The 11,826-nt window shown below is 40.3% G+C and overlaps 1 long non-coding RNA gene across 1 annotated transcript in view; it reads left to right on the forward strand.

Moving 5' to 3' along the window:
• Positions 1-10,970, forward strand: part of LOC124087282 (uncharacterized) — a 31,899-nt gene extending 20,929 nt beyond the window's left edge. Inside the window, exons 2-3 of the long non-coding RNA XR_006850025.1 lie at positions 8,174-8,249; positions 9,871-10,970. This is a non-coding gene — a long non-coding RNA (uncharacterized LOC124087282). The remainder of the gene's footprint in view (positions 1-8,173; positions 8,250-9,870) is intronic.
• Positions 10,971-11,826: the final 856 nt, after the last annotated feature.

Consider the following 11,826-nt stretch of genomic DNA (forward strand, 5'->3'; position numbering starts at 1 on the left):
AGTTTGTGGCATACTGTCCTTAGAAGGCTATGCAAGGTCATGTCTGGTTTTATTTTGGTTATTTGCCCTCAGCCCTGATCTTCACTGCCATTACCCTTTGTCCCCCTCTCCTGACCTCATCCAACCCTGATGCATATGGCACACTAATGATGGGATAAGAGCATTCCTGTGTGTGGATCCAGGTGAAGCTGCTCTGGACAGGGGATTTGCAGGGCTACAGGGAATATGAATAAGTAATTTTTCTGAATACTGCCTGATTGCTTTCCAGAATGGCAGTGCAAATTTACTATCACTGAAGCAATGCGTGGGTGAGTCTATTTCCATGAATCTTCTCCAGTACTTAGTATTACCTGCTTTTCCAATCTTTGTATATTGGGTATGGATATACTGGATATAAACCAATATATCACTGATTTTACATTTTAATTTTTTCTGATTTCACTTCTTGTGCTTGGTGTTTATTCTCAAAATTGTGTGTTACATGTTTCACTCATTTTTCTTTGGTTTCCAATCTTTATTTTGATATTTAGGAGTTTCTTATATATGTTAAACATATAATTACCTATATACGTAGACAATACAATTTTTTTCTAATATTATTCTTTTTAAAATATTTTTTAGTTGTAGTTGGACACAATACCTTTATTTTATTTATTTTTATGTGGTGCTGAGGATGGAAACCAGGGCCTCATACAGGCTAGGTGAATGCTTTACTGCTGAGACACAACCCCAGCCCCCTAATATTGTTCTTACCCAGTTTTAGAATCAAAGTTATATTTATTAGCCTCATAAAGTGATTGTTGTTTAATTTCTATAATGATATTTATTTATGCAGTTTTTGATTTCTTCTTCTGCCAGTACTTTATAAATTGAGGCACTTTATAAATATAATGTTCAAAGTACAGGATCTTCTCCTTGTGTCATATAACACTCCATAAGTCTTTTCAATTGAATGCTTTTATTTTATTTTATTCTGAGAAATAATATTTATTTCTTTAAGTATATTGTCCTTTGTCAATTTGTTGTCTTTTTCTGGGACTCCAATTGGACAGCTCATGAATCATCTTCTACTTCTCTACCCCATTAACTGAACTTTCATTTTTTAAAAAAATTAAAATCTATATGATTTTATAAAAACTCTTAATTAACACAAGTTTCATGGTGTTGCCTTGTATTTATTTATCTTCTTACTGGAGCTAGACTATTAATGGTGGGTTTACATATGCCTGAGATACCATTAATTTTCCCCCTGATTTAAATATAGTTTCATTGAAGTTAAGATCTAAGCTGGAGTTTTGCTTTTCAGCACTGAAAAAAATCATTATATTGCCTAGCATCCAGAGTTGATATTAAGGATTCCTGTTTCATTCCAGGAGCTCTGTACCTTCTCTCTGGAAACTTTTAGACTTGTCATTTTTGTTTTGGTTTCTTGACACATGCATTTATTTTCTTTGCCGTCTGAACCTTTTTGTCATGACATCAAAGGATTAAAAACTGGTATGAATTTCCAACAGTTAAAAGAATGTGGGGAGGGTGTCCAGAGGCCACGTGGCCATGTGGTATGTGGCTCGCAGGGTGAAAGGAACATGGTGAAGGATACACACCGTGGAGCTGCTGTCAAGAGCCTATTTTTTTCTTACTGAACCCTGGAAGTTTCAGAACTCTAAATTTGAAGACTATTTGAGAACTCAGATTTAGAGGTCTCGAAAACTCTGTTTGATAGAGAGAATGAGACAGGCCCTTATTCTTGGCTAAGATAGTTCATCTAAGACAGCTCCCCACTTCTCCCCTGCAGTCCTGGAAGGGTTGCCCTTCTCTAAAAACACTATAGAGCCTGCTTATCCTGCAGGAGCTGAGGCCACATCCGGGCTCATTCTCACTTCCCACGATGAACAGGGACTGCATTGAACTCCAAGTTCACAGTCTGCTTTGTCAATGCCACCTATCGGCTTGGATTTTCTTTTGCCGGGAGGTACTGGGGATTGAACTCAGAGGTGTATAACTACTGAGCCACATCCCCAGCCCTTAAAAAATGTTTTATTTAGAGACAGAGTCTCACTCACTGATTTGCTTAGCGTCTAAGTTGCTGAGGCTGGCTTTGAACTCGAGATCCCCCTGCCTCAGCCTTTAGAGCTTCTGGGATTATAGGCATTCACCACTGCACCCTGTTCAGGAGGGATTTGAGGAAGTTAGCATATGTGAAAGATTAGAAAGTAGAGAAATGACTGCATGGGAAAGCAAGCTGTGATCCGGGGTACACAGGAGCTTGAAAGTCTCATGTATCCTCAGAAACATACATGAAAATATCACTTCAATAAAAGGAAGGTGCTGATCTGTTATATATAATGGTGGATATGATTAAAAACAATGTATCCTGTACTTGAAAACTGCTAAGAAGGTAGATTTTAAGTGTTTTCACCACACACAAAATGTATGTGCAGTAATATATATGCTAACCAGCTTGATTTAGCCACTCCACATTGTACACATATTTTAAAACATCATGTTTCACATGATAAAAATGTACAATTTTCATTTTTCAATTAAAACAAAAGAAATAAAAAGAAGAAGAGGATGCTATGAATAATATTAATTATAATTTTGGAGGCTAAAATAGAGAAAAAATAAAACAGTGAAACAATGAACAGAAAAGGTAATATATGCGTTATCCCAGGGACTCAACATCTAACAGGAGATCCACAGAGACTGAGGAGAAAAGATGTGTGAAGGAATTACAAAGAAACATTGCAGGATAATTAATTTCCCAGAGTTGAAGGATACAGAATTTAGAAGTATTCACCTTTTAATAATACTAGTACTCAGTAATAATGAATAAAAGTTGATAAATGCAATATTGTTCAATTCAGGACACCAGTAATAAAAAGATCTTAAATGTTTTCAGAGAGAGAAGGAGATGGAGGAAAATAAAGCCAATCTACAAATAAATGGACATCAAAGATGTCTAGCAGCTAGAGGTTGTTAGAAGGTAGTTTTAACTACTTTAACATAAAAGGAAAATAATTTTTCAACTAGAATTCTATTTTCAGAAAATATCTGTAAATTTTAAAAGTGGAAAAAAGGACATTTTGAGACAGACATGGAGTCAGGTTTAATTCTCCATGCCTTTTTTAGGGGGGAGGTACTGGGGAGTGAACTCAGGGGTGCTGAGTTCACTGAGCTACATCCCCAGCCCTTTTTATTTTTTATTTTGAGACAGGCTCTCACTAAGTTGCTTAGGGCCTTGTTAAGTTGCTGAGGCTGGCCTTGAACTTGGGATCTTTCCGTCTCAGCCTCCCTAGTGGCTGGGATGACAGACATATGCCACCATGCCCGTCACTTGGTAAGGCACTCCTACAAAATGAGGGACTAAAGCAAGTCAGAGGAATGTGGATTCTGGAAGTAGCACATCCAACCCAGCATAGTAGTGAAGGGAAAAACACGGTGACAGTTTTGCTGCAGGTCTAGAGAGAGACCAGTACAGATTTTACAGATGAAGGAAACACTAATTATGTCCTTAGACATTTTTGAAAACATCATAGGCACAGAAGTATTAGTTAAATTGACTGTGAATTCTGTATCCTTCCTCTCTGGGAAATTCTCCTTCAATGTTTCTTTGTAATTCCTTCCCACATCTTTTCTCCTCACAGAAAAAATTACAGAGGTGGTGAGTATAGTCGTCCCTCAAGCTCCATAGGGGTTGGTCCCAGGAACACCCTAAGATACTAAAATCTAAGGATGTTCAAGTTCCATATATAAAGTGGTATAGTATTTTCATATAACCTATCACATCTCTCTGTATACTCATGGTTAATTCCTATAATTATAATACCTAATACAATGCAAATGATGTGTAATGATAGTTGTACTATATTGTTTAGGGAATGATAACAAAAAACAGTATGTACACGTTCAGTATAGATGCAGTTCTCTCCCAGAAATTTTCCATCCTTGGTAGATTAAAGTCATGGTTGTGGAACTCTTGGATGTTGAGGACTGACTGTAGTAAGTCAACGATCTGGATCTACTGGCTTCAGAGTGAGAGTTTTTAACCTCTAAACATACGGTGTTTCTCCTGGTAACCTATCTTAAAGTCATCAAAGCTTTCCACTAGGAAAATAAAAATAGTGGTGTGTTCCATGTGTACTAAATAATCACTTTAAAAATTGGAGTCAGAATGCAAAAGATGTAAATTGCTAAGTTAAGAAATAGTTGTATAGAAGTCAAGATATAGTTTCTAGAGAAATGAAGGTAACCACTGGGAGAGAAAATTCAGAAAAAGTGGGATAATGATTTGGTAGAAGGGGTGGATACAGGGAAAGAGAAAGGAAAAGACAGGCAAAATATTGTTGTTTTGCATTTTTTTTTAAACCAGGGATTGAACTCAGGGGCACTTAACCACTAAGCCACATCCCTATCCCTTTAAAAATATAGATGTGTTTATAAAATATATTTTTACAAAATATATATATTTGGGAGGGTACTGGGAATTGAACTCAGGGGCACTCAACCACTGAGACACACCCCCAGCCCTATTTTGTATTTTATTTAGAATCAGGTTCTCACTGAGTTGCTCAGGGCTTCTCTAAGTTGCTGAGGCTGACTTTGAACTGCAATCCTTCTGTCTCAGCCTCCCAAGCCTCTGGGATTATAAGTATGTGCCACCATGCCTGGTCTTTGCTTTGCATTTTTAATTACCTGAAATTTAAAAATTAAATCATGTGTCTGTATTACCTTTAAAAACTTTTAATTTGTATATTTAAAAAAGGGTGAATAGGGCTTATTTGGAAGTCAAATTGGAATTATAGCAATGTGCAAAGGAATAAAAGAGCTAATTTGTGGCTTGGTTTGGAAAAGTGCAGTTTCATGACTAGACTGTGGGGTGGTGGGTGGGGACAGGTAGGAGTAACTGGAGATGATTCTGCAAACATAGGTGAGGGTAAGAGTGTGGGAAGCATTGAATGCCACACTAAGGAGCATGAAATTCCCTTTGTTGGTGGTGGGGAGCTATGAAAAGTTTTGAGCAGCAAAATGCCATCTGTGTTTCAGAGGACTATCCTTATGGCAGGGCAATGTGGAACAGGGTTTGGAGTGTGGAGATGGTAGGAAGTAGGAGGGCCAGGTCAGAGGCAGTTACACAGGTACCTGTGTAGAAAATGATGCTCCATGACTGCACCTGGAGTAGAACTCATCCCACTCTTTAGCTGCCTGCCTGGATGGTGGTCCTCTGACCAGGGCTCTTGTTGGCCACAGTGACACCTGCTCAGGGAGAACTTCGTGGGACAGCAGGCAGATAGCAGTGGGTAGGCCACATGGAACTACTACAAGACTCCCACGGGGGCTGCATCTTATTCCAACTTTTAGACTTTCCTATAATTTGCCACTTTTAAAGACATGCCTTCGTCTTTAGCCAAGATTTTTACCAATCCCTCTCTAACCCCTCCACACCCTTCCATTGGTTTTTATAAGTAGTTTTTTAGTATTTTCCTCTTGCCTTGCCAACTCATCTAAGAAGTAGGAATTCTTTTCTCCTCCTTTTGTTATTAGCATTTTTAAAATAAAAAAATGGAAAAAATGAATGCTTTTACACTTCTGGCCTCCTGCTTTCTAGGTTCACACCCACTGGCACCCTCCCTTTGAGACTTACAGCATTCACCCCACTGGGCGTGTGCTTGAGTGAGGAGGAGCCTCAGCTCTGTCTCTCCTGTCATCACTATGTCCTCTCTTCCTTCTTCCCCACTTCCACTCTCCCTTTCTCCTGCCCTCCAGTTGCCAGGCAACCTAGCTCAGGGGCAAGCAAAGCTGGCTGGGGGTGCCTAGCTGCCAAAGCCGCCCTTTTCCCCTCTCTGGCAGCCTGGCTGGGTGTTGGGCAACTTGCTGAAGGTCAAAGGCAGGCATCCACAGCCGTGGCATTCTCTCCTGTAGGTGTAAACCTGACTCAGGAGGGGAAATACTTGAGGGCAGGGAATGGGGTGAAGTAGGGCAGTTAATTTTCCCTTCACACCCAAGAGGCTGTGTGGTTCCTGCCTTCCGGCAGAACAGGGTAAAAGTGGAGCTGAATCGGTCTTTGTGCATTTCAGGAATGTGAATGTCATTTCCCTCCATGCCTCACCCTTCCACTGGCCGTGCTGGAGAACTAGACTTGACACTGTAGAATGACAAGTTTACTTGTTAGCAGAGGTTGGAAGTTTTGAGTTGGTAACTAGTATCAAGTTACTCAGTTACGAGTGGGAGTAGTGGCATGGGCCCCCTCTGGGAGCTTGTTAGAAGTGCAGACCCCTGCCCCATCCCAGATCATGGAACCAAAATCTGCATTTTGATGGAATGGCCAGATGTTTGTATGTACATTACATTTAAGAACCACTGATCAAATACCCTGCTGTTCACTTGGTTGAAATGAAAGTATGTGGCCATCAGTGGTATCCTGTATTCCACAGACTTGCATTTCTCCTTTTCAGAGATGCATCATGAAGCTATAGCCTTAGGGTCTTTCATGGATTTTTTTTTCTCTCTCTCTCTTTCTGTGTGTGTGTGTGTGTGTGTGTGTGTAATGCAAATGCAAAGACAGGCTTAGCCTAACATCAGCCTCTTCCCCTTTTCCCCCATTCCTCCTTTTGCAGTTTTGACACAAGAGTTGTTCAGATACACTATCTCACCTTATTTGCACATACTCCTGAGGGGTAATAAAGCAGGGATTATGAATCCTGGAAATGACTTATCTTGTTCAAGGTCACAGACCTAATAACTGGACTCACCCTTGTGATTATTGAACATCACCTCTTGCTTCCTTTTGTGTGTGACCTGAGCTAGAACTTTCAGTCCTTTAAAACACGAAGCTCAAAAAAGTAATTATTTTTTAAAAAAGGCAATCAGAAACATAATGTTTGGTTTGGTTTGAGTCACAAATTCCACCACGTAGGGCTGAAACTAGGGACTTTTTCCTGAGCCTCTGCAAATTATTCCAGTAGTTCAGAGGCCTTTTTGAACGAGAGGGTACATGGATTGAGTTTCAAAGAAAAGAATGTCGAAAGAAATCTTCCAGATGAGAATGGTCTCCAGATGTGAACATTGCTCTTCCAGATGTGTGGACGAGTGTGGTGGGAGAAGAGGGGGGGAATGAGATGCCTTACATGTCTGCAAAATGAAATGGAAAAACCTCTCTCAGCCACAGAGGAAAGTAGGACAAGAGGAAGAGAAATGGAGTCCAAGTTAAACTCTTCAATGTGGAGCTGGGCTAACAAGGAGGAATAGAAAGAACGGTTCCCAAGCAGATTGATGCTTTAAATGTGCAGTATGCATGGCGGCCACATTCAGACAGTGCTGCTGGAGCACAAACTTGGAGGATATTGTGCCTGTAGAAACTCACCCTTCTTCTTAGACCTGAGTGGACCTGCTTGGGCCCTGGGAGGAGCCAGTCTGGAACTGCCGAGGCTGCAGAGCCAGCAGGACAGGCTTGGGGACTTACTCAGGGGAGAAGGGAACCCATTCCAGAATGCGGAAGGAGAAGCAGCCAGGAATGGCACAGTTCTTTCTTTTTTCAACTTCTAAATCAGCAATGTGTTCTCTCAAGGATCACTAGGTTTATTTCTCATGATGTCAGGAGATCCCATGTTTCTCAAATGAGTAAATCGTATAGAAAATGGAGGTCTTGTGGCCAAGTCGACTTGGTTTGTCTCAAAATCTGCAAATCCCTACCATCACCAAACTCCTGGCTGCATGGAATTATACCCTTTGTTTCCTTCTGCCAGCACCTCACCTTCAGGAATATCTGCCAAATTACTGTTCTAGGTGTCCATCTACCCACCTCTCCACTTACCAGACCTCCCTCTTCTTCCACGTAGAGGCATCCCTAAGTCCCAATTTCCATGACATCTGGAAGTGTGACTTCTCTGAGTGGGTCCAGCTGGTGGAAGGTGTTCACAGTCTTATTTTTCTCTAAGGGTTCTCAGAATCTAAAGAATATATTCCAGCAAAAAGTAAGTTGTTAATTACTTGCATTATTAAAGATGTGCGCAAGTAATAATGCCTATATACCGATTACACACACATACACACAAACTGGCATAATCTCTGGTTAATATTCTAATAATATCATTTAATAATCGATGAATTGAAAAGTTAACTGGCTGTCTTCTCTTTTCCTCTGTGGGGCCTTATTCTCCTCTGGGATCTCCAGTGCAATGTGTTTCTCAAGTGCCATATCAGCCAGAAGGCAGATTTTCCAGTTGGAAGGCATTCAGACCACTGCAGAGGTAAGCCCAGTACCAGCCCCCTGTGGGCAGATCAGTGTTGCTACCAGGAAGTAAGTATAGAATCATCACCATCATCATTATCACATCATCATCAATGGCTAAGAGTTCTTCATTTATTATTTTTTTTTCATGGTACAAGGGATGGCATATTGGAACTTTCTATCGTTGAACTACATCCCCATCCTTTTTTAATTTTTTTGAGACAGGGTGTCACTAAGTTGCTTACAGCCTTGCTAAGTTGCCTAGGCTGGCCTCAATCTGGTGATCCTCTTGCCTTATCCTTCCAAATAGCTGGCATTACAGGTATGCACCATGTTGCCCAACTCCTTTTATTCTTAGTCTGGTTGCCATTGAATTTGAAAGCTATTTTTTAAGTTTAATCCTAAGTCTATCTTTGATATTCCAATTAGTATCCAATTCACAGTTTTATGGGATTGACTCTGTCCTGGTTACTAGGTGAATATATCTTTAAATTTTATTATACTTAAAACCATTTGAACTGATTGAAAACTTAGGAAAATTAGTTTGAATTGATTGAAAGCTTGGAAAAATTAGGTTTAGTTCAGTATGTGGTCTAGAAAATGTATGCACTCTATCTTGGTTTTTAACTATAAATCAAGTATATTTCATGCCTCTGAATTGGACAGATTTCTCTGTTTGACATGTGTCATGGCAAAGGCATGCTATTTTGTTCTTGGATTCTCCATTATTTTGAAAAGATTTCTAAAGCCTAACACTACGATTAGCCCATCTTTCCCATAAGTACTGCACTGTCGATTGTTAATCATTACATTTAGATCAAGCATCAGGATCATAAAGATTCCCTGCCTTCTGTGCACCCTTCCACCCACTGCCCAGAATCAGGAGAGGGTATTTTGGTTCATCTGCTTCCCTGGTGTGAGCAGGACTGTTCAGACAGAAGGGACATGGTCCTCCTCCTCTGTCAACTCAGAACTCTGCCAGACATCATTCCTGCTCGAGAGGGGATCCCAGCCACATGCTCTGTAACTCATTAATCCTCAATAGTGACTAATGCCTCAAAACCCAGCCCTTGTCTTTGGAGTCCAGGGGTGTAATTTCATTGGAATGTTTCTGTTGACTTGTTCTCTGCCTTTCTTTTCACCTGTCTGTTATGCTTACCTCTGCTCTCCTGCACTTGTTAATTCTAGTCCTTTGGTGTGACCCAAACTAAAGAAGATGCCTCAGGTATGGACTCTGTACCTATTTGACTTCTCCTGGTGTGTTCTGATAGCTCATCCTCTACTATTAATATATTAGATCAAACCTACCCTTTCTTGGGTGCCATATATATATATATATATATATATATATATATATATATATATATATATAACATTTATTGCTACTAACGATCTAACCAGCTAGATGGTGTCATTCCCATTTTTTAGATGAAAGGTCAGAGAGGCTGAATCCCTTGCCTTGCAGCTAGAAATCAGATTAAACCTGGTCTGACTCCAAAGCCTCTGTTTCAAGGACTTCCAGCTCCCATTCATATTGCCCCAGTCAGACCCTCATGATGTCAGGAAATTCTCAACTTCCCAAACCAGTCTATTTAAGTTCATTTTACTAATAAAAATAATAATGCCTGTGTGTCTTGTAGGTGGTATAATGAAGTGAAAGGAAGAAGAGAGTGGATAGCCAGAAAGTTTGGAAATCACTCCGACTACACTAAAGGAACACTTTGGGTTCCAAATGAGATGTTTCCCTCAGGATGACTTTTGCCATAAGGGTGTGACCTTACCACCACCCTTGTCATTGGGTGAATGGATTGAACCCTGTGACTGAACCTGACTGAGGAGATTCCTTTCCGGTTCATGACCCTAATCTTGGAGATGAAGAGTCTTTAATCATAGTTCCTTGAGTAACTGAAGAGCCGGAGGTATCAGAGTGAGACAACGGGGTGGAGGGCTTGATCCTCATTTTATCAAACAATTCAGAGTAGACCTTCATTCTAGAAGTTGTTACAAGATAGCATTTTTGGTAAAAGAAAATAATTTCCTCCCCAGTCCATTGTCTTGTGCTACCCCGTATTCCTGATCCATTGAAAAAAAACCTGTCTAGGCCACCAGAGGACAAGCCTATGTCTATGTACAGTAGAGGCAAGTTCATTCCTCCTTCTTCCAGAAAGCATTTGACACAGTACAAATAATAACAAGAGGCACCCTCAGTGACAAATTTTTCCCCCAGCAGTGATAATATCTTTGCTGTGTTGTCCCCGGAACTCTGAAAATAATCCTGAGGGTCTCAAGCAGGTCTTTTCACAGAAGCTGAAAGCTGAGAGTCTCAAGTGTAATTCTGAAGGTTGCTATAAGAAGTGGCATTGATGGAAGATCCACAGGACACTTTTCATAGGGCAGCTAGAGGAGATTGTTAAATCCAGGACTGTGAAGAAAAGGGTTTCAATTCTGAGCCTTCCAAGCAAGTTTTAAGGAAAGTGACTGTTCATCCTTTACTGATTACAAATGAAGGAGACGAAGCCATGCTTGCCTCAGAATCCTCTTCTTGCATTGATTTGTACTTAGGGATGAGGGTGGTAATTGGGGGAGGGAGACCAAAGCTTCTTGTTTCTTAGTTGTACGTAATGCTTGCTCAGGAAATATGAGCAAATGTCTCACAATCTTTATCATCATGTATTTATTGTCTTTCTGGTTGACTGTACAGAGACTATCATATCTACAAAAATAAAATGATGCCTCTGTGGAGAGTCTTTCATAATGAGATTTCTGGGCCAAGTCATCTTCCCCCTAATTTGCAGAGATGAGAATGAAAACCAAGAGAGGTAACTAGTTGAAGAATAAGTCATCAGCAGAGAAGCTGACAGCTCAGCCTTCTTCAAACTGGCTTGTAGCCAAGAGACGGGCTCAGTGCAAGACCCAGGTGTCACTCCAAGCCCTCAGTATGCATCCTTTACTGCAATGGGCACATGTGGTTAGCACTGAATACAGGAGTGGGATAGAACAAGTGTAGTCACTGAATTAGTTGCAATTTGAAATCTATTAGTTGCCTTAATGATTAACAAACATCCACTTAATATCTATATGCCAAATATTGCACCTTACATCAAGGAGGGGATGCAAAGGTTATGACGTTTCAACACAACTATGCAGAAGAAAGGACAGCATAATCTGTACTTTGCCTTTGTTAACAAATAAGCATGAAACCGTTAAAGAATGAAGCGGAGAATGTCTTCAAAATGGCAAAGAAAGGAGAATGAAGGGAACACTAAAGAAAATGAGTTCTGTTCTCTTGGCTGTGTAGTCAGGCTGAGTTCTTTTTAACATTTTATTTGTTCTTTTAGTTATACATGAGAATAGAACGTATTTTGACATATTATACATACCTGGAGTCTATCTTCCCATTTTTGTGGTTGACGTGATGTGGAGTTACACTGGTCGTGTATTCATATATGAACACAGGAAACCTGTATCCAATCCATTCTACTGTCTTTCCTATTCCCATCCCTCCTCCCTTCCCTTCATTCCCCTTTGTCTAATCTAATGAATGTCTATTCTCCTCCCACCCTTATTGGGGGTTAGTATCAGCATACCAGAGAGAA

Source organism: Marmota monax, unplaced genomic scaffold (genome assembly GCF_021218885.2).
Source record: "Marmota monax isolate L192 unplaced genomic scaffold, Marmota_monax_Labrador192_F-V1.1 WCK01_AAM20220418_F8-fsc00012, whole genome shotgun sequence".
Classification (NCBI taxonomy): Eukaryota; Metazoa; Chordata; class Mammalia; order Rodentia; family Sciuridae; genus Marmota; species Marmota monax.